The sequence below is a fragment of the Tachyglossus aculeatus genome, chromosome X1 (assembly GCF_015852505.1).
Source record: "Tachyglossus aculeatus isolate mTacAcu1 chromosome X1, mTacAcu1.pri, whole genome shotgun sequence".
In the NCBI taxonomy this organism is placed as follows: Eukaryota; Metazoa; Chordata; class Mammalia; order Monotremata; family Tachyglossidae; genus Tachyglossus; species Tachyglossus aculeatus.
This window is the reverse complement of record NC_052101.1, coordinates 17532509-17552067: the sequence shown is the minus strand read 5'-3', so window position 1 is coordinate 17552067 and position 19559 is coordinate 17532509. Positions and strand designations below refer to the sequence as shown.

Sequence of the window (19559 nt, the reverse complement as noted above, 5' to 3'; positions counted from 1 at the left end):
GCTGTAAAAAGGGGATTAAATACCTGTCCTCCTTCCCCCTAGACTGTGAGCTCCACATGGGACAGGCCCTGGTTTAGATCTGATTGTAGTGAATTTACCCCAGCAATTAAGCGTAGGGCTTGGCATACAGAAAGCACTTAATACCACAATTATTATTATTTCACTAGAGTAAGCTCCTAGAGGGCAAGCATCTTCCTATCTACTAACTCTATTGTACTCTCCTCAGGGCTTTGTACAGTGCTCTCTACAGAGTGAGGGTTCAATAATACCACTAATTGATTGAGGGATCAAAGACTTTATTACCATACCCTTACCATACCTGGTTACAACTACTAATAGTGCAAATCGCTGTACCTTTGGGGATTTGAAGACCTAACCATAAAATATATTGGCCACAAAGAATACACAAGGTTTTAAAAATAAAAGCAGATGTCTAAATTTACGAGATAGTGGACAAAATGAAACAAAATTTTATTAACTGGAAAGAAACAAATCCCTTGCCCTAACATGTTAGACAACAGCAGTGTTTAGGCAAAGCCTGAATCTGAATAGTTATTAGGAGAAGTTGTTTGATTCTGAGGAAGGAGCATTCCTAGAAGGAGAAATGTAATGTTGACATTAGAGCCCTCCACATATTTAAAAATCCACCCACCCAGCAGTGTACCTAGTTTATTATTAAACCTGACAACGTTTAATAATAATGTTGGTATTTGTTAAGCGCTTACTATGTGCCAAGCACTGTTCTAAGCGCTGGGAGGGGATACAAGGTAATCAAGGTCGTCCCACGTGGGGCTCACAGTCTTAATCCCCATTTTACAGATGAGGTAACAGGCAGAGAAGTTAAGTGACTTATCCAAAGTCACACAGCTGACAAGTGGCAGAGCCAGGATTAGAACCCATGACCTCTGACTCCCAAGCCCGGGTTCTTGCCACTAAGCCATGCTGCTTCTCATTTAGTGGATAGACCATGGGCCTGGAAGTCAGAAGGACCTGGGTTCTAATCCTGTCTCTGCCATATATCTGCTGTGTGACCTTGGCCAAATCACTTAACTTCTTTTTGCCTCAGTTACCTGATCTGTTAAATGAGGATTACAACAGGAATCCCATATGGGACATGGGCTGTGTCCAACCTGATTAGCATGTATCTACTCCAGCATTTGGTACAGTGTCTGGCGAATAGTATTTAATATTGAAAAAATTGGGAAACGTGGGATATAGAAACCATGAAGAGCCTGGAAAAAGTCATGAAATGTGCTGATGTAACTATTGCGACAAAAATACAAACTCTCAACTCTATGGCGTTTCCAGTGACATTGTATGGCTCCAAAATCTGGACAGTGAAAGAACGATGACTCTTTTGAAATGTGATGTTGGAGAAGGCTTTTGCGAATACCATGGACTGCCTGAAAAACAAACAAATAGATTTTAGAGCAAGTTAAAACAAAGAGGTCTTTGTAAGGCCAAATAACTCAACTTAGACTAGCATATTTTGGACATACAATCAGGAGGACAAATGATCTGGGGAAGACACTAATGCTAGGAAATGCCCAGGGAAAATGTGGAAGAGGCAGACCAGCATCTAGATGGATAGAGATCATAACAACGATAACGGAAGAACTGTTAGAAAGGTTGCGGATTATGGCAGAAGACAGGACGTTCTGGAGAAAGTATATCCATGGAGTCACTATGAATCGGAAATGACTCGGCACTTAATAATAACAATAGAATCCATATACCTTTACAATCTCAATCAAGCCCTTGTATTTATTGAGATCTCTCTGGGTGCAGAGCAATACACTGATTGCTTGGAACAGTACAATAGAGAAAACAGACACGATCTGTGCCCTCAAGGATCTTACAATCTAGCAGGACCCCAGTTGGTATTCCAGGGCTTCTATGAATAGGATATACAGAATGCAATACACATTAAGTATCTACATGGAAGCCTTGGCCTTCTCACAGTCCCCCTGATTAAGGGAACATGACAATGAGGACAGCAAGATCCTCCTCCTGAAGCCCTCCCACCTCCACCCCTGTTTTTTATAGTATTTGTTAAGCCCTTACTATGTGACAAGCACTGTTCTAAGCCCTGAAGTAGATACAAATTCATCGGGCCAAAACCAATCTCTATCCCACATGGGGATCACAGTCTAAATAAGAAGGAGAATAGATTCATTAGGCAAAGCTGCTTCCCAGTAGCATTCCAAAAGCAGTACTTGTAGCCTTGTCAGGTCCTTTTTTTGCCTCCTCTGGTCCTTTTTTGCCTCCTCTTCCACAGTAATGGAGGGAGGGTCCTGTGTGCACATTTCTATTTGTTCAAGAAGACTCTTTCAGGTAGGTGGAATTACAAGAGGTGTTCAAAAGGGGGAAGGATGAAAGTTTAGCAAACCTATAGAAAGGGGTATCGATCACGTATTTTTAATAATAATAATAATAATGGCATTTATTAAGCGCTTACTATGTGAAAAGCACTGTTCTAAGTGCTGGGGAGGTTACAAGGTGATCACGTTGTCCCACGGGGGGCTCACAGTATTCATCCCCATTTTACAGATGAGGTAAATGAGGCACAGAGAAGCTAAGTGACTTGCCCAAAGTCACACAGCTGACAGTTGGAGGAGCTGGGATTTGAACCCATGACCTCTGACTCCAAAGCCAGGCTCTTTCCACTCTGATTACCCAGTCCTACTGATTTGGGATTTTAGTTTGTGCATTTTTCATGTCTTTAGGTTGTCTTAGGGTTTTGTTTCATCTTTCCTTATTTTTACACCAGTCCCCTTAAGAGCCAGGAACCATGCCCAATTACTACGTGCATATCCTCTTCCAGCGCGTATTACAGTACTTTGTACAGAATAAACAGTTAATAAATGCAATTACTACCACTATGGACATAGGGCTGGCATAAATACAGGCCCAGTCAGGAGGGGAAAATTATAGGGGGTGTGGAATAGATTTCCCTGAAAAGGACAGAGGATAGCGCAGGGTAGGTAGGGGAATGAAGAGAAAGAAATGAGAGTACTGTGGAGCAATCTGATGGAGAACCTTTAACCTGCAAGTACTATTTATCTCCAAGTCTGAGCACTAAAATCTAGAGCATTCTCTGTGCTCTCTGTGGAAAGGCATTATCTAAACCCACCAGGCAAAATGAGCAATTCTGCAGGTGTGTTCACTATGTCATAATATCCCCCTCAGGGAACTAACCCTTGGTCAACTGAATTGTCAAAGAGGATCCTCAGCTACTGGGGACTGATTTTTGCGGTGTCCACTCACATTGCTTTTCAGAGGGTTAAATCAGCAGGTGAGAGGAGAAAGTAAGAAAGGGACGGAAGAGAGTGCAGGTGATTTCAGGAAGAAGAGGATTTGAGGGGGTGGTAGAGAAAAACCTTTCCTGTGGCAATTGTGTTTCACTTTGGGAAAAGGGACTCCTTTCTCCATTATTTAGCCCAGCTGACAAGTACAAGCACTCTGGGCCCTAACTGGATGTGAAACTTGTCAAAAGGAATCTGGGCTAAAAGGAGACATCTGTGACTCCTAACCTTGATGCAGGGGGCTGGGTTTGCCACCGTAGCAAGGAGGCTGGTGGGCAGACACTGCTGCAGATGGGAACTTCACATACTGTATGCATCATGACCAACTATAAAAAGAGTCACAGTGAATCAGCTGTTCTCTGGAGAGTCTCCCTAAAACCTTCACTTTCAATTTCTATCTAGCTGACATACGCAGCTTCACGGTGAAATTTTGTGTTGAAGCGCTGGTGTGGGGATATCTCCCAAATTGTCACAACAAAACTGAACAAAACCAGCATCAGCCAGGCCTAAGGGTTAGAGGTAATGGCAGAGTACACTGGCCTTTATGCATATGGAAGGGGTTTTAAGAAAAAAATATCTGTAGTCCATGACTGTTCTATGGCCTCTGGAATTGGGGAGTTTGAGAAGAAAAGAATGCGTAACAAAGCATCTTCTTGCTGTATGGCAATTTAGTAATTTAGATAATCCCTCCTCTCTCCCACTTCTCCACCATGACAGCTTCTTGTCACCAAAGAGTTTCAAGGAGGAATTTAGCTTGAGTACAACTTTAAAAATTAGACAGTCTGCAATTTAACAGCTTAAGATTTCTTCAAAGGGAAGCTGATGGAAGGCAGCAGCAAGCTTCAAATGACAGCTCAAAATTAACGGGCTCCTCACTGCACTCGGGTAGAGGTTTGATGGTAACATGAGCTTGTGAAAGTGTTTCAAACCCAAGTATTGTGAAAAGGTAAATTATGTTTTGTAATCATGACTGAAAGCATTTTACTTTAAAGTCAGTGCAGCTGATGCTGTCAAGGTGGAGATCGGAGTTCCATGTACAATGCCTGCAGCCCAGCCGATCTGAGTGAGGCAACATGACAGCTTGTAATAAGTAATTTTTATACAGTTGCATTTATCACTCACGTAGGCCTGGCAATATTAAACACAGACCTTAAAATTCTGCCGAGGAGGACAGGTAGGAGTTGAACTGCCATGTTCCCTCCTTCCCTTCCCCTGCCTTGAATGGGAGGAAGAGAAAGGAAGAGAGGGGAGGAAGACGAGGGAAGAAGGAGGAAGAGGGGGCAAGAGGGGAGGAAGAGGGGGCAAGAGGGGAGGAAGAGGGGGCGAGAGGGGAGGAAGAAGGGGCGAGAGGGGAGGAAGAGGGGGCAAGGGAAGGAAGAGGGGGCAAGGGGAGGAAAAGGGAGCGAGAGAGGGGAGGAAGAGGGAGCGAGAGAGGGGAGGAAGAGGGGGCGAGAGAGGGGAGGAAGAGGGGGTGAGAGGGGAGGAAGAGGGGGAGAGGGGAGGAAGAGGGGGGGAGAGAGGAGGAAGGGAGGAGAGAGAGAGGGAGGAGAGGGTGGAAAAGGGGAGAAAGAAGAAAAAGGAAATGGAGGGAGCAAGGGAGAGAGCATGTTTTCCTTTATCCCCCAGAGTAGGTGCCTGTTAATGGGCCACTTTTTAAGATATGCACCAAAATGCCTACACATTGTTAATACATCACTAAATGGTTATGAATGGAATGACCCTGTTTAGCCCAAAGGATATTTAATGAAGTAACTACAGCTACCAATTTCAGGTCAAAATCAATTGCCCAAATTGAAAATTTTCACCAGTCTAAATATTTGCAGAACGGAAGACTGAGGCTCTTCCTCATCCACTTATTTTGAATCATCAAATTTTTCTCCCTTTCCTGATTTCTAGAAACCAAGAGGCAGAAACCAGGTTTGCATCCACAGAGATATTTGTGCTGATACTTAGAGTTCCAAAGACTTACAGTTGGTTAGCGTTTCCAGCTGACTTTCTATGAAAAAGAGGTTTTGTTTTATCATGACTAATCAGGGCAGGATCTCAACACATACATAGACGTATGCCCCACAAAAGATAATATAGAAAATAATTCACTTCCTCTCTTCAAACAATAAAAAACTACCTCATCTAGGAAAAAGAAAACAAACAAAGGAGATTCCAAAATGCAACTGCAAGCAATGAAAGCAAACGGTTTCTTCCTTTAAACACAATTGTATAAAGGAGCCTCTGTTCAGCTTGAGAGGGTTGAAGTGTGAAATGATCTTACTAGTTTGCTCCTGTCCATCCAAAGTCATCCAGGTGTTCTCATGGTGGCTAGACAAGCTTTACTGCTTCCCTGCAATGATGTGCCTTCCTCCTTGGTATTCCAGCATGCAGGCAAAGAAACAAAGGAGAAATCTTGAAACTGACTACCAAGAATCAGCTAAAGGCAATCAGAGCCTCCAACTGCTGCTTCACACCTGTGTGCACTGCTTTGTACACAGTAAGTGCTCAGTAAATACCACTGATTGGACTTCATTAAGATTCTCATTTGAACTTCTATAAATGTTGCAAGTAAAGTTGGAGAGCATATTCAGTGAGATTCTCCCTGGTCTTGACTCTGGGGGAGGAAAAGTACAGTGCCCTGCACACAGTAAGCGCTCAATAAATACGATTGAATGAATGAATAAGAGGGAATAATGTGTACTATCTCTAGTGTACTCTCCCAGGTGCTTAGCATAGTCATCTATTGAGAGTATGAACACAATCAATAGTATTTGTTGAGTTCTTACTGTGTGTGGAGCCTTATACTCATAGCTTGGGAGAATAGAATACAACAGAATTGGTAGATATGATCCCTGCCCACAAAGCGCTCACAGTCCAGAGGGGTAGATGGACATAAAAATAAATTACTTATAGAGCAAATGGTAGAGTATAAGGAATGTAAGTGCTGTGGGAATGGCAGTGGGGTGAAAATTAAGTGCTTAAGGGCTACAGACCAAAATGCATAGGTGACGTAGAAGGTAATGTACTTATCTTTATATGGTATGTTATTTATTTATATTGACAAAAAGCAGTGTGGCTCAGTGGAAAGAGCGTGGGCTTGGGAGTCAGAGGTCATGGGTTTGAATCCCCGCTCAGCCACTTGTCAGCTGAGTGACCTTGGGCAAGTCACTTAACTTCTCTGTGCCTCAGTTACCTCATCTGTAAAATGGGGATTAAGACTGTGAGACCCAGGTGGAACAACCTGATCACCTTGTATCCCCCCCAGTACTCAGAACAGTGCTTTGCACATAGTAAGCGCTTAACAAATACCACCATTATTATTATTTAATGTCTTTCTCCACATCTAGACTGTAACTAGACTCCTTGTGAGCAGGGAACATGTCTGCCAACCCTGTTGTATTAGTACAGTGCTCTGCCCATAGTAAGCACTTAAGTACCACTGATGATGATGATGAGGGTGAATAGGGTAAATAAGGGCTACATCAAGGAAGGCCTATTGGATATGTGATTTTAAGAGGGTTAACTCAATAAATACTGAGCTATGGGAGAACAAAATTCAGTTCAAAGAAGTAATCATCTTTTTTCATGGAGGATCTAAAAGGACATTTGAGTCTTTCAAGAAGAAAAAAAAAAACATTCCTGAAGTCCCTTTGCAATGAAAATTACCTTAAGTGAAATAAAAATTACCACTAAATCTGAAATCACTATTCTAGATCCTACCTTCATTTCAAGTTGATATTTATTTTGTCTCTTTCTTACTCTCTTGGGTTTTCTTTTCTCTCTCTTTCACTCCCTTACATTTCTCTTTTTTGTTTCTCAGTCTCATAATTTCATCTTCCACTTCACTCCATAACATATCCTTCTCCATTCCTCCACTCTTTCAAGCTGCTTCCCCACTAAAACCCATCTTACTGAAGACCTAAATTCATACTTACTGATTACATAAAGGGAGTTAGAAAGGTCACAGACACAACCTCTATCTATGGGTCTGAACTTTCTGTAGAGTTTCTTCATGGTCTGACACTCTGCTTTGGATGCCAATAGACATTTGGCTGGACCCTGCAGCCATATTTTGAACAGTAGTGGTCACCCTATTTTGGCCATTAGAGACTGAGAGGGGAATATGAATATTAAAGTGCTTTTTCTTATATAGTAGCTTCACTTGGTATTTATATAATGATTCTAAAATCATAGGACCTCAGAGTTTGTTTTTGGGGGATAATAATGATAGTATTCAATGATTCTAAAATCAGAGGACCTGAGAGTTTGTTTTTTGGGGGATAATAATGATAGTATTTGTTAAGCGCTTACTAGTGCAAAGCACTGTTCTAAGCGCTGGAATAGGTACAAGGTTATCAGGTTGTCCCATGTTGGGCTCACAGTCTTAATCCCCATTTTCCAGATAAGGTAAATCAGGTGCAGAGAAGTGAAGTGACTTGCCCAAAGTCACAGAGCTGACAAGTGGTGGTGCTGGGATTAGAACCCATGACTTCTGACTCCCAAACCTGTGGCAGATACCAGTCAATCTAAGGGAACACTGACACCAAGTGATATTTTTAATAATATACATTAAGTGGTTACTGTGTGTCTAGCACTATTCTGAATGGGGTAGATATAAGTTAATTAGGTTGGACCCCACTGTTGGGTAGGGACTGTCTCTATATGTTGCCAACTTGTACTTCCCAAGCGCTTAGTACAGTGCTCTGCACACAGTAAGTGCTCAATAAATACGATTGATTGATTGGTTGATTGGACACAGGGCCTGTCCCAAACAGGGCTCACAGTCTATGTAGGAAGGAGACTAGGTATTGAATACCCATTTGATAGTGGAGGAAACTGAGGAACAGAGAAGTTAAGTGTCTTGCCCACGATCACATAGCTTGCAAGCATCAGAGCCGGACTTAGAACCCAGATCTTTGACTCCCAGGCTCGTGCTCTTTTCCACTAGGCCACGATTTCTTGAGGGTTCAATGGCATTAATCACTGGAATATTTCACCTATTCTGTAGGGTAGTCAAAATTGTATTTCACATTTTGTGCACACAAAAAGATAGCTCACTGATTCAATGAGGAATGCCCTCCTTCAGGACTATCCTTTACGATCAAAACTGCCATTTTGGTAGATGGATTTCAAAATACCATAACAAATACCATAAAATGAATACCATAAAATGTGCTCCATTAAAGTATCTCCCAGTTGCTGCCTGCAATAGAGTACAGTATTCAATTTAATGTGAAGCTTGGTCCTTTGATAATGCAAACCACATCTACAAGTTCCCAAAAGCCATCCTGGCATTTTTGTTTTACTTTTTTCTTCTTCCTTTTGCCTATCCAGGTATCCTTTGTGAGCAGACTTTGATGACCAAATACTATGATGCCGATGAAGAGCTATGGTATAGGCTTTACTGGGTTTCAACTAATTCATAAGCCCAGTGTTCTTCAGGTTCATTGTCATTTACAACTCTGATGGCTCTGACTATATGAAATGATGCCTAATAGCCTGTATATTTTCTTGTGCACTTTTTATGGTAATTGGTTAAGTCCTTACTATGTGCAAAGCACCATACAAAGAATGGCTCAGTGGAAAGAGAAAGAGCTGGGGAGTCAGAGATCATGGATTCTAATCCCTGCTCTGCCACTTGTCAGCTGTGTGACTTTGGGCAAATCACTTCGCTTCTCTGGGCCTCAGTTGCCTCAACTGTAAAATGGGGATTAAGACGGTGAGCCCCACATGGGACAACCTGATTATCTTGTATTCCCCCCAGTGCTTAGAACAGTGCTTCACATATAGTACGCGCTTAAAAACTACTATCATTATTATACAAGATAATCAGGTAGGACATAGTTCCAGGCTTACATGGGGCTTCATGTCTAAATTGGAATGAGTCAGACAATCCCTATTTCACAGATGAGGAAAGGTGTCACAGCAGACAAGGGCAAAGCTGGGATTAGAACCCAAGTCCTCTGACTCCGCGGCCTGTGCACTTTCTACTGGACCACACTGCTTCTCATTGCCTTTAAAGCACAGTCATCATGATCATATAGCAGTTTCTGGATACCTGTCTCAGATTTTTGATGACACTCAAAGCTCGTTCAGTTGGAAAAGCTTCCCAGAGGATCAGCAGTACATTCTGACTACAACTCCAGTTTCTATTTCCTAATAGCCTTGCTTTGCTCTGACGGTGATGGGGAAATGTCCAACATGCTTCTTTCAATTCTGAGTAAACCAACTAGTATCCTCTAGTAGCAGAAGCATCTTTTTTTTCCATTTCTAACAGAATCCTGATGGGGTAACCTCCTCCACGAGAGCTTCATGGAATCAGCTCTCGGTATGACTCCAGTAATCAAATACTCTATAGGAGCAATGTATTTCTACTAATGATTGGTTTCCTAACCATTTCTTAATACTGGGTCTAAGTCCAACCAATGACTATTCCCAGTATTCAATATTGGGGATGAGGCTTCTTGTAGACCTCCTAGTAGTATTGCTTGGAAGTGGTTAGAAAGCAGGAAATAACTCCTAATTAATGCTATTCTCACAGGATACCACTGTTGTAGACAATTTCCTGTTCCCTCATTTGATGGGAGTATTAATCTGTTACCACATTCCAGATGAGTAGGATTTTCAAAAGTTTCAAATACCAAGTGGGTAGCCATGGAGAAGGCAATTATCTGCAATTTGTAGTGTTTTACAATCAGAATGTAAATACAATGAGCTTACAGCAGTAATGCATACAGCATGTTTACCTTAAATGGCATCAGGCCACAATGAGAGTAATGGATTCTGACAGTTGGAGGGAATTATCTGTTCAGGTTCTAATTTTGATCCGGGAGAAGAAACCCACCAGAAACGTACTTCGATAACTGAAAGCAGCACGGCCTAGTGGAAAGAGCAAGGGCCAGGGCGTCAGAGGGCCTGGGTTCGAATCCCAGCTCTGCCACTTGCAGGCTGTGTGACCCTTAGGAAAGTCACTTAACTTATCTATGCCTCCATTTCAGTCAGTCAGTGAATTGTATTTATTATTCATTCATTCATTCAATCGTATTTATTGAGCGCTTACTGTGTGCAGAGCACTGTACTAAGCGCTTGGGAAGTACAAGTTGGCAACATATAGAGACGGTCCCTACCCAACAACAGGCTCACAGCCTAGAAGGGGAAGACAGACAACAAAACATATTAACAAAATAAAATAAATAGAATAGTAAATATGTACAAGTAAAATAAATAGAATAATAAATCTGTACAAACATATATACAAGTGCTGTGGGATGCGGAAGGAGGTAGGGCGGGGGGGATGGGGAGGGGGAGAGGAAGGAGGGGGCTCAGTCTGGGAAGGCCTCCTGGAGGAGATGAGCTCTCAGTAGGGCTTTGAAGGGAGGAAGAGAGCTAGCTTGACGGATGTGGGGAGGGAGGACATTCCAGGCCAGGGGGAGGATGTGGGCCGGGAGCCAACAGCAGGACAGGCGAGAACGAGGCACAGTGAGGAGGTTAGCGGCAGAGGAGCGGAGGGTGCAGGCTGGACTGTAGAAGGAAAGAAGGGAGGTGAGGTAGGAGGGGGCGAGGTGATGGACAGCCTTGAAGCCGAGAGTGAGGAATTTTTATTATGCACTTACTCTGTGCAGAGCACTGTACTAAGTACTTGGAAGAGTACAATATAACAAACAGACACATTCCTTGCCCACAACAAGTTTAAAGTCTAGAGGGAGAAACAGACATTAATAAATTACAGATATGCACCGAAGTGCTGTGGGGAGATTAAATTCTATTGCCTCCCACTTAGACTGTGAGCCCCAAGTGGAATAGAGACTGTGTTCAGCCTATCTTGTATCTGCCCCAGGGCATAGTACAGTGCTTGGCACACAGTAAGAGCTTAATACCATTAAAAGGAGGTAGTATCTGCATTTCCTCAGATAAACAGCGACATAATTTAAGTAGGATAGACAGAATTGTGTGCATTGTCATGATTAATTTCATTTCGACTTCAGTATTCTGCTCAGCATCTAGTCCATTCATTGTTAATCTAATCCCCATACTGTACTCTCCCAGGTGCTTTAAAGTGCTCTGCACACACTAAGTGCTCAATTAACATGACTGAATGAATGATTGCTCTACCTATACTTTTAAGAGATGAAAAATAAGCTATGATTTTATCACCAATAGGCTAGTCACACTACTGTGCCCAAAATCCCAGACCTCAAGGTATAGGTAGGATTCATTCATTCATTCAATCAATCATATTTATTGAGTGCCTACTGTGTGCAGAGCACTGTACTAAGCGATTGGGAAGTACAAGTCAGCAACATATAGAGACGGTCCCTATAGGATTGCTCTACCTAAACCTTTAAGTGATAAAAAATAAGCTAGGATTTTATCACCAATACACTGGTTGCACTACTGTGCCCAAAATCCCAGACCTCAGGCTCCATCTGCTGCCTTGGATGAGGCAACAGTATATCAAAATCACAGTAGCAATCTGGATCTTCACTAGGCTCCATACTCTATCCTCACTCTCTGTATACACATAAGCCCAAATGAGCACTGTCATTCAAAGCAGAATCCAAGCAGACCCAGCTGACTGTCCCACGGTCACCCATACAACGTTGAAATAACTTCTCTTGTTGTTTTGTCCCAAACTAATTTGCAAGGACAGCGTCCCATCGACGAGGCACTGCCAGAGAGCAATGATGCATCCCTCTCAAGTGGGCAAGGAACATATCTACCAATTCGGCTATATGGAACTCTCCCGAGCACTTAGTACAGTGCTCTACATACATTAAGTGCTCAATAAATATGTTCGACAGCAGTGGGAGGCTGGAGAAGCTGCTGTTGCCAGCTCCCAGCTTCTCCAACTTGTACTTCCCAAGCGCTTAGTACAGTGCTCTGCACACAATAAGCGCTCAATAAATACAATTGAATGAATGAATGAATGTAATACAATGCAGAATGCACACACAGTCAGTCCAATGGGGTACAAGATTTAGGGAATCAGTTTCTCCCACTCTGTGGCTGGCCAATATTTGGATAACCTTTAAGCACTTGATATTGAGTTCCCTCTCTGAACTAATATTCACTGATCCTTTAAGTGCCTTGTGAGCCCATTGTTGGATAGGCACCATCCCTATATGTTGCCGACTTGTACTTCCCAAGCGCTTAGTACAGTGCTCTATACACAGAAAGTGCTCAATAAATATGATTGAATGAATGAATGGACAAGGAACATGTTTGCCAACTGTTATATTTTTCTCTCCCAAATGTTTAGTGCAGTACTCTGCACATAGTAAGCGCTCAATAAATACAATTTATTGATTTTCCCCTTTATTCACCCCTCCCTCAGCCCCGCAGTGCTTATGAACATATCCATAATTTGTTTAGATTAATATCTGTCTCCCCCTTTAGACTGTAAACTTGTTGAGGGCAGGAATGCGTCTGCCAACTCTGTACTTTGCATTGTACTTTCCCCAAGTGCATAGTACAGTGCTTTGCACATAGAAAGTGTTCAATAAATATCACTAATTTTCACCCCACCCTTAGCCTCACAGCACTTATGCACATATCAAAAATGTATTTATATCATCTGTCTTCCCCTCTAGACTTTAAATAATAATTGTGGTATTTGTTAAGCACTTACTGTGTGCCAGGCACTGTACTAAGCGATGGAACTGCTTGAGGGTATTGAACTCTCCCAAGAGTTTAGTACAGTGGTCTGCACATGATACCACTGACTGATTAAGCCCAGAGATTAAAACAGTGCTTTGCACATAGTAAGCACTTAACAATAACCATCATTATTAAGCAAAAGCACAAAGGGTGGATATTTTTATCACATTTCCTTTGAAAACACAGTATTGTGACTTTCTCAAAAAATTGGCAGAAGCCAAATCTAACAGACTGACAACTGAAAGTATTGTCAGCAAGGCTTCCATCCTTTCATTCCTTAAAAGTTCACAGATTTACATTACAATAGTATTTGTTAAGCACCATACTAAACTCTGGGGTAGATAAAGGATAATTAGATTGGACACAGTCCTTGCCCCACAAGGGGCTCACAGTCTCCTCCTCAGTCCTCCCCTTCCTCATAATAATAATGATGGCATTTGTTAAGCACTTACTATGTGCAAAGCACTGTTCTAAGCGCTGGGGGGATACAAGGTGATCAGGTTGTCCCATGTGGGGCTCACAGTCTTAATCCCTATTTTACAGATGAGGTAACTGAGGCTCAGAGAAGTTAAGTGACTTGCCCAAGGTCACACAGCAGACATGTGGCGGAGCTAGGATTAGAACCCATGACCTCTGGCTCCCAAGCCTGGGCTTTTTCCCCTGAGCCATGCTGCTTCTCTTCCTCATTTGACAAGGTCCACAACTTCCCTACCCTACATCCACCATTAGAGATCAGATCCTTCCTCTTATCTTTGCCGAGTCTCTTCCTTGACTTCATTCTCCCCTGTTTCAGCCCCACAGATTCACCCACATCTCTCTAACTTCTCTGAACCTTCTCAAGAGGCAAATTAGCTCCTTCCTTTCAAATCCTCCTCAGGATTCTGCTTCAAGAAGTCATCTCAAACTCTCTAAAGAAGCTAGACTTTTTCATCTAGACTTGAATGAAAAAAAAAAAAAGAGAGAGAGCACCCATTTCTGCTTTACCCATAAACCCTGAGGCTACATCTTGCAGAAGTTGCTTCTTCCCATCATAATAAAATCATGTTAAAAGACCAAATCCAAAAGAAGTATTGGTCTGAGATCCTGGGAGAGGCAGATAAGAGGCAGAAAGACAGAGCTAGGAGTCATGAATAAAAAAGTTGTAGCAAATCAAATCTCCCAAGGGAAGAGTATATAAAGATTAAGGCAGAAGATGTAAACCAGAGCCCTGGGATCACTTACTATCAGTGAGAGGTGATGAGAAGAAACTGCCCAAGGACCCGCTGAAGGTCTGTCCATGCAAGATTCTCCAAATAAGGTGTGCTGAGTTAAACAGATTTTGCTTCACCATATTGTTTGTCTACATGGAGAAAAAGGAAGTATTCAAGACAGCACCTACAGTAGATAATCTGGGTAAATGAAACCACAAAATGTAAATTTTGGCCTCAAGTATCCAATTATTTAAGGCAGAGGCTTTTAGGGTTTTTTGTTTGTTTCAGAATTATCAATTCAAGCTTGGGTCTGATTTTCCTTGTAAAATACAAATTTCCACTTCTATTCTCTAAGGAGAGAGTTTCATTTTTTTTAGTTGGTGGCTACCAATCTCATGAGGATTTGGGGAGAAGCTTAATCCTTCCAAAGCATTTTCAGGAGATCAGAAGAAACGCACTATCTGCATCCAGGTAGTAATGCAAAAGTTAAATATTGTCCTTTCCTTGGTTTTGGAAGCACTTTTCCCAGGGAAATCTTGACTCTTTGGTTTCAGTTATAAATAATAATAACTGTGGCATTTGTTAACTGCTTACTACGTGCCAGGCACTGAATTAAGTTCTAGAGTAGATACAAGTTAGGTTGGACATAGTCCTGCACACATTCATAAATTGAGCTGTTGCTATAGCATACTTCCTTCATCAGTTGCACACTAGCTTTCAATATGATGATGATGATGATGGCATTTGTTAAGCGCTTACTATGTGCAAAGCACTGTTCTAAGCGCTGGGGGTGATACAAGGTGATCAGGTTGTCCCACGTAGGGCTCACAGTCTTCATCCCCATTTCACAGATGAGGGAACTGAGGCTCAGAGAAGTTAAGTGACTTGCCCAAGGTCACACAACTGACAAGTGGTGAAGCCAGGATTCGAACCCATGACCTATGATTAGCCCATTCAATGACAGGTGACAGGAACATTCTTAAAATCCTGATTAAGAGGGTTTGATGTTGAAAATGCAAATCCCTCTTTGTGAGAAGGTTGTTTGGTTCCTAAAGATACATTTTCATCAGCAAAGTAGTCCTATATTGAGTGTGCTTTAATTTGGGAAAGTTTTAGAGAATAATGGTTAGAGTCAGTAATTCCAGACAACTGCTTAACTGCACAGAGTTCTTTTTCTTTTTTCACTTTATGGTAGTTAAGAAATTACTATGTGCCAAGCACTGTACTGAACACTAGGGTAGATAGAATGTAATTAGATTTGACATAGTCCCTGTCCCTGTTATGAAAAGCAGCATTCCCTAGAGGAAAGAGCAGGAGTCTGGGAGTCAGAGGTCCTGAAATCTGATCCCCACTCCACCACTTGTCTGCTGTGTGACCTTAGGTTTGTCACTTAACTTCCCTGGGCCTCATTATCTCATCTGTAAAATGGGGATTACGATTGTGAGTTCCATGTTCGGCATGGATGGTGTCCAAACTGATTATCTCGCATCTACCCCATCGAATAGTACAATGCCTAGCACATAGTAAGTGCCTTACCAAAAAAATGGCTTGCAGAGCCAGAATTAAAACACAGGTCCTCTAACCCCCAGGCCTATGCTGTCTCTATCAGGCCACACTGCTTCTAGTCCCTTACTTCTTCTTTCCCAATTTTGCATACAGTAAATTGGCAACAAGGGTAGTGGTTAGGATGAAGATGGCAATGAGAATATAAAGAAATGCCTCCTTCTGAATTTAATATTTGCCATTTCAACACACCCAAGCTACCTACACACTTAAGTATTCATAACCCCCCACAGCATTTATGCGAATATATATATTTTTTATTCTATTGCTTCCCACTATCTGAAATTTACTTTACTGTCTCCCTTAATAAAATAATCATGGTATTTTAAGTGCTTTCTGTATGTCATGCACTATTCTAAGTAAGAATTGGGGTAGAAACAAGATGATCAGGTCCTACATGGGGCTCACAGTGAAAATAAGGAGATAGAACAGGTACTGAATCCCCATTTTACAGATGAGGAAAATGAGGCACGGAGAAGTAAAATTATTTCCCCAGGTCACCCAGCAGGCAAGTAGTAGAGCTGCAAGTAGAACCCAGGTCCTCTGAATCCAAGGACTGAGCTCTTTTCGCTAGGTCTTGCTCCTTCCTCTACTAGATTGTAAAATTCTTGAGGTTCAGGGATTATATCTTCTATGAAGAGCTTTACTGAGCACATAGTAGGTGCTCAATAAATATTAATTAATTGTTCGACTCCCATAATCTCAAAATATTTATGCCAAGATTAGATGATTCTAGTTTACATTAGTTCATTTTGCTATTTATTACATACTTAGCACTGTGATAAGAGCTGGGGTAGGTATGATATAATTAGATCAGACTCAATCCCTGCCCAGCATGAATTAGTGGATAGACAGGTTCAAAGTAGGATAACACTGAATTATGAACAATGACAAGTAACAAAGTCAATAAACTGGGATAATTCCAAAGTAAACAAACATTTTTTGGAAGAAGAAGTTCTCAGCCTCCTCCCCGCTGTGGGAAAACTGTTCTTAGTTATCAACTATTGCATCTTCCCAATTGTTTTAAAAGCTGTAAAGGTAGAGTGGGCTTCTGAGGTGGGGTGGTTGGTGACCCTAGAAGTGGCTGATTTGGGGAAACTCCAGAGCTCCTGGTCTAACGGGCCATGTGGTCTCAGGCTTGTCTCCCTTCCTGCCTCTGTATTCATTCATTCATTCAATCATATTTATTAAGCACGTACTGTGTGCAGAGCACTGTACTAAGCACTTGGAGAGTACAATTCGGCAACAGAGACAATCCCTACCCAACAACAGGCTCACAGTCTAGAAGGGGGAGACAGACAACAAAACAAGTAGACAGGTATTAATATCATCAAAATAAATAGAATTATAGATATGTACACATTAAAAAATAGAGTAATAAATATGTACAAATATACACAAATATATACAATAACAACAACAATAATAATTATGGCACTTGTTCAGTGCTTACTTACTATGTTTCAAGCACTGTTCTAAGCGCTGGGGTAGATACAAGTTAATGAGGTTGGACACAGTTCCTGTCCCACATGGGGCTCATACACTTATCCCCATTTCACAGATGAGATAACTGAGGTCCAGAGAAGTTAAGTGACTTGCCCACAGTCACCCAGCTGACATGTGCGGAGGAGGAATTAGAACTCAGGTCCTTTTGACTCTCAGGCCCGTGCTCTCTCAACTAATCCATGCTGCTTCTCAGGGAAGGGCGATTCCAGTGGGTGGTGTTTCACGGTTCTGGGATTGGCTAAGAATAATATTAATAATAAGAATAGTGGTATTTGTTAAGTGCTTAGCATTTGCCAGGCGCTGTACTAAATTCTGGGATGGAAACACGCCAATCAGGTTGAACACAGCAGACAAGTGGAGGAGCTGAGATAGAACCCAGGTCCTTCTGGGTCCCAGGCCCACACTCTATCCACTATGTCTTGTTACTTCTAGCCAAGCATCGGGTGGAAATCAATCATTTATTGAGCTCCTTATGGGCAAAGAATATGTCGGATAATTCAGTTGTATTGTACTCTCCCAAGTGCTCTGCACACAGTAAATGCTCAGTAAATGCCAGTACCAATAAATAATAATAATAATAATAATGACGGCACGTGTTAAGTGCCTACTATGTGCAAAGCACTGTTCTAAGCGCTGGGGAGGATACAAGGTGATCAGGTTGTCCCACATGGGGCTCACAGTCTTAATCCCATTTTACAGATGAGGGATCTGGGGCACAGAGAAGTGAAGTGACTTGCCCAAGGTCACACAGCTGACAATTGGCGGAGCCAGGGTTTGAACCCATGACCTCTGACTCCCAAGCCGGGGCTCTTTCCAGTGAGCCATGCGGCTTTTCTAATACCACTGATTGAGTGCTTACTGTGTGCAGAGCACTGTACTAAGCACTTGGGAGAGTAGAATACAACAGAGTTGATAAACATGCTCCCTGCCCCTGTCGAATGCTTCATTGTTATAATTGGGTGGGTTAAACTAATGTGAGCAGAAACAATCCACGAAAAAATGGTAGTGTGAGCAATCATGATATCGAGGACAAAAATGACAACGATGAGTCCCCTGCAACCATGGCTTCTGAAAACACTCCATGAGCTCCTTGGACTAAAAGAGAACAGTCTGACATAAAAGACAAACATTAGGGATGGGTAAAAGCCAGAGGAACAACAGCCAACCCATCATAGTCCCATTATGACGATATCCACAATCCACTGGTGGATATCAGCTGGGGGCTGGGCCATTTTAGGAATGGAGCACATGACCACTTTCCTTAGGCATGGGTCAGTAAAACCATTTTTCCCCAAGTGGAAACTCACTCGGGCACCGTAAACAAGGGTTACATGAACCGGCAATCCCAACTCTGCATCCTCTGCACTCCCCCCTCATAAAAATCAATTATAATCATTCAAGTTGGAATTCAGAGTTCTGCAGGGATATACAGTTCTCTACCTGCATGGTCCTCCCTCTCTCCTATTTTTCTGGGGATTGACATCTTGAAAGAAAATCTCACGAAGATATGTTGTGGTCCCACATTTATTTTGAACACTCCTTTTCCTTCTAAGATCAAAATCGGCAGCCAAATATCTCTTTGTACCTGTGTGCCAAGACTTTCTCCTGGGTGAATTTATGTGGCTGACTTCTGTGTTTTTGAAAACAGATAAAGGTAACAGTGAAGCCTCTGGCTATTGGATCACCCTTTCCTTCACAGGAATCCATCCTCACTGCACACCTGTGGACCCTTCATTTGAATTAGCCATTTTATTCTACGAACAAGATAGAAAATTCACTGCTTTCCAGTCCATTAAAACATATTTTGGAGCCGTGTTGTTTGAAGTTACTTTACTCCAGAAACAGCTCTTTTCAATTAACTCTGAAATCTCTTTCAACAGCCTTTCATAAATAGGCCAACTTCAATGGTATGTTCTGAGTCAATGTGTGTCTCTAGTGGCAACGATCAGTGGGCCCCTCGCCCTGCCCGTAGGCAGAAACATCTTCCATTTCAGACAGATCCGATGAGAAGTTTTGCTGGCTATTCTGGGTCTTTCACTTTTCGTCTCAGGTTTAGATCATAGCTGATCAATGATTGTGTTTTTTAAATACGCTTTACGATCTGTAATGATTTGTCACTCACTGAACCTGGGCATTCTCTCTAGCCACCTCAGATGCAAGGAAGACAGCAAAGGTGAGGTAATCTTAACCCCCTGCATGCTGGAGATGGTACTTTTCTACATCATGACCATCAGTTGACAAAAGGAAATTCTAAGAAAGGAAAAAATAAAGTCAGCTGAGGGGGCCGGGACACCAAGAATATTGACGGTCTGTTCCAATGGAAGTGCAATCCAACATGAACACACACTGG

General features: G+C 42.1%; 1 long non-coding RNA gene across 1 annotated transcript; it reads right to left on the bottom strand.

Moving 5' to 3' along the window:
- Positions 1-1177: 1177 nt before the first annotated feature.
- Positions 1178-14285, bottom strand: LOC119919869. The gene is made up of 3 exons (XR_005447729.1): positions 14172-14285; positions 5575-5664; positions 1178-1403 (listed from the first exon to the last, which is right to left on the bottom strand). It is a non-coding gene; the product is annotated as an uncharacterized LOC119919869 (long non-coding RNA).
- Between the last annotated feature and the right edge of the window lie 5274 nt (positions 14286-19559).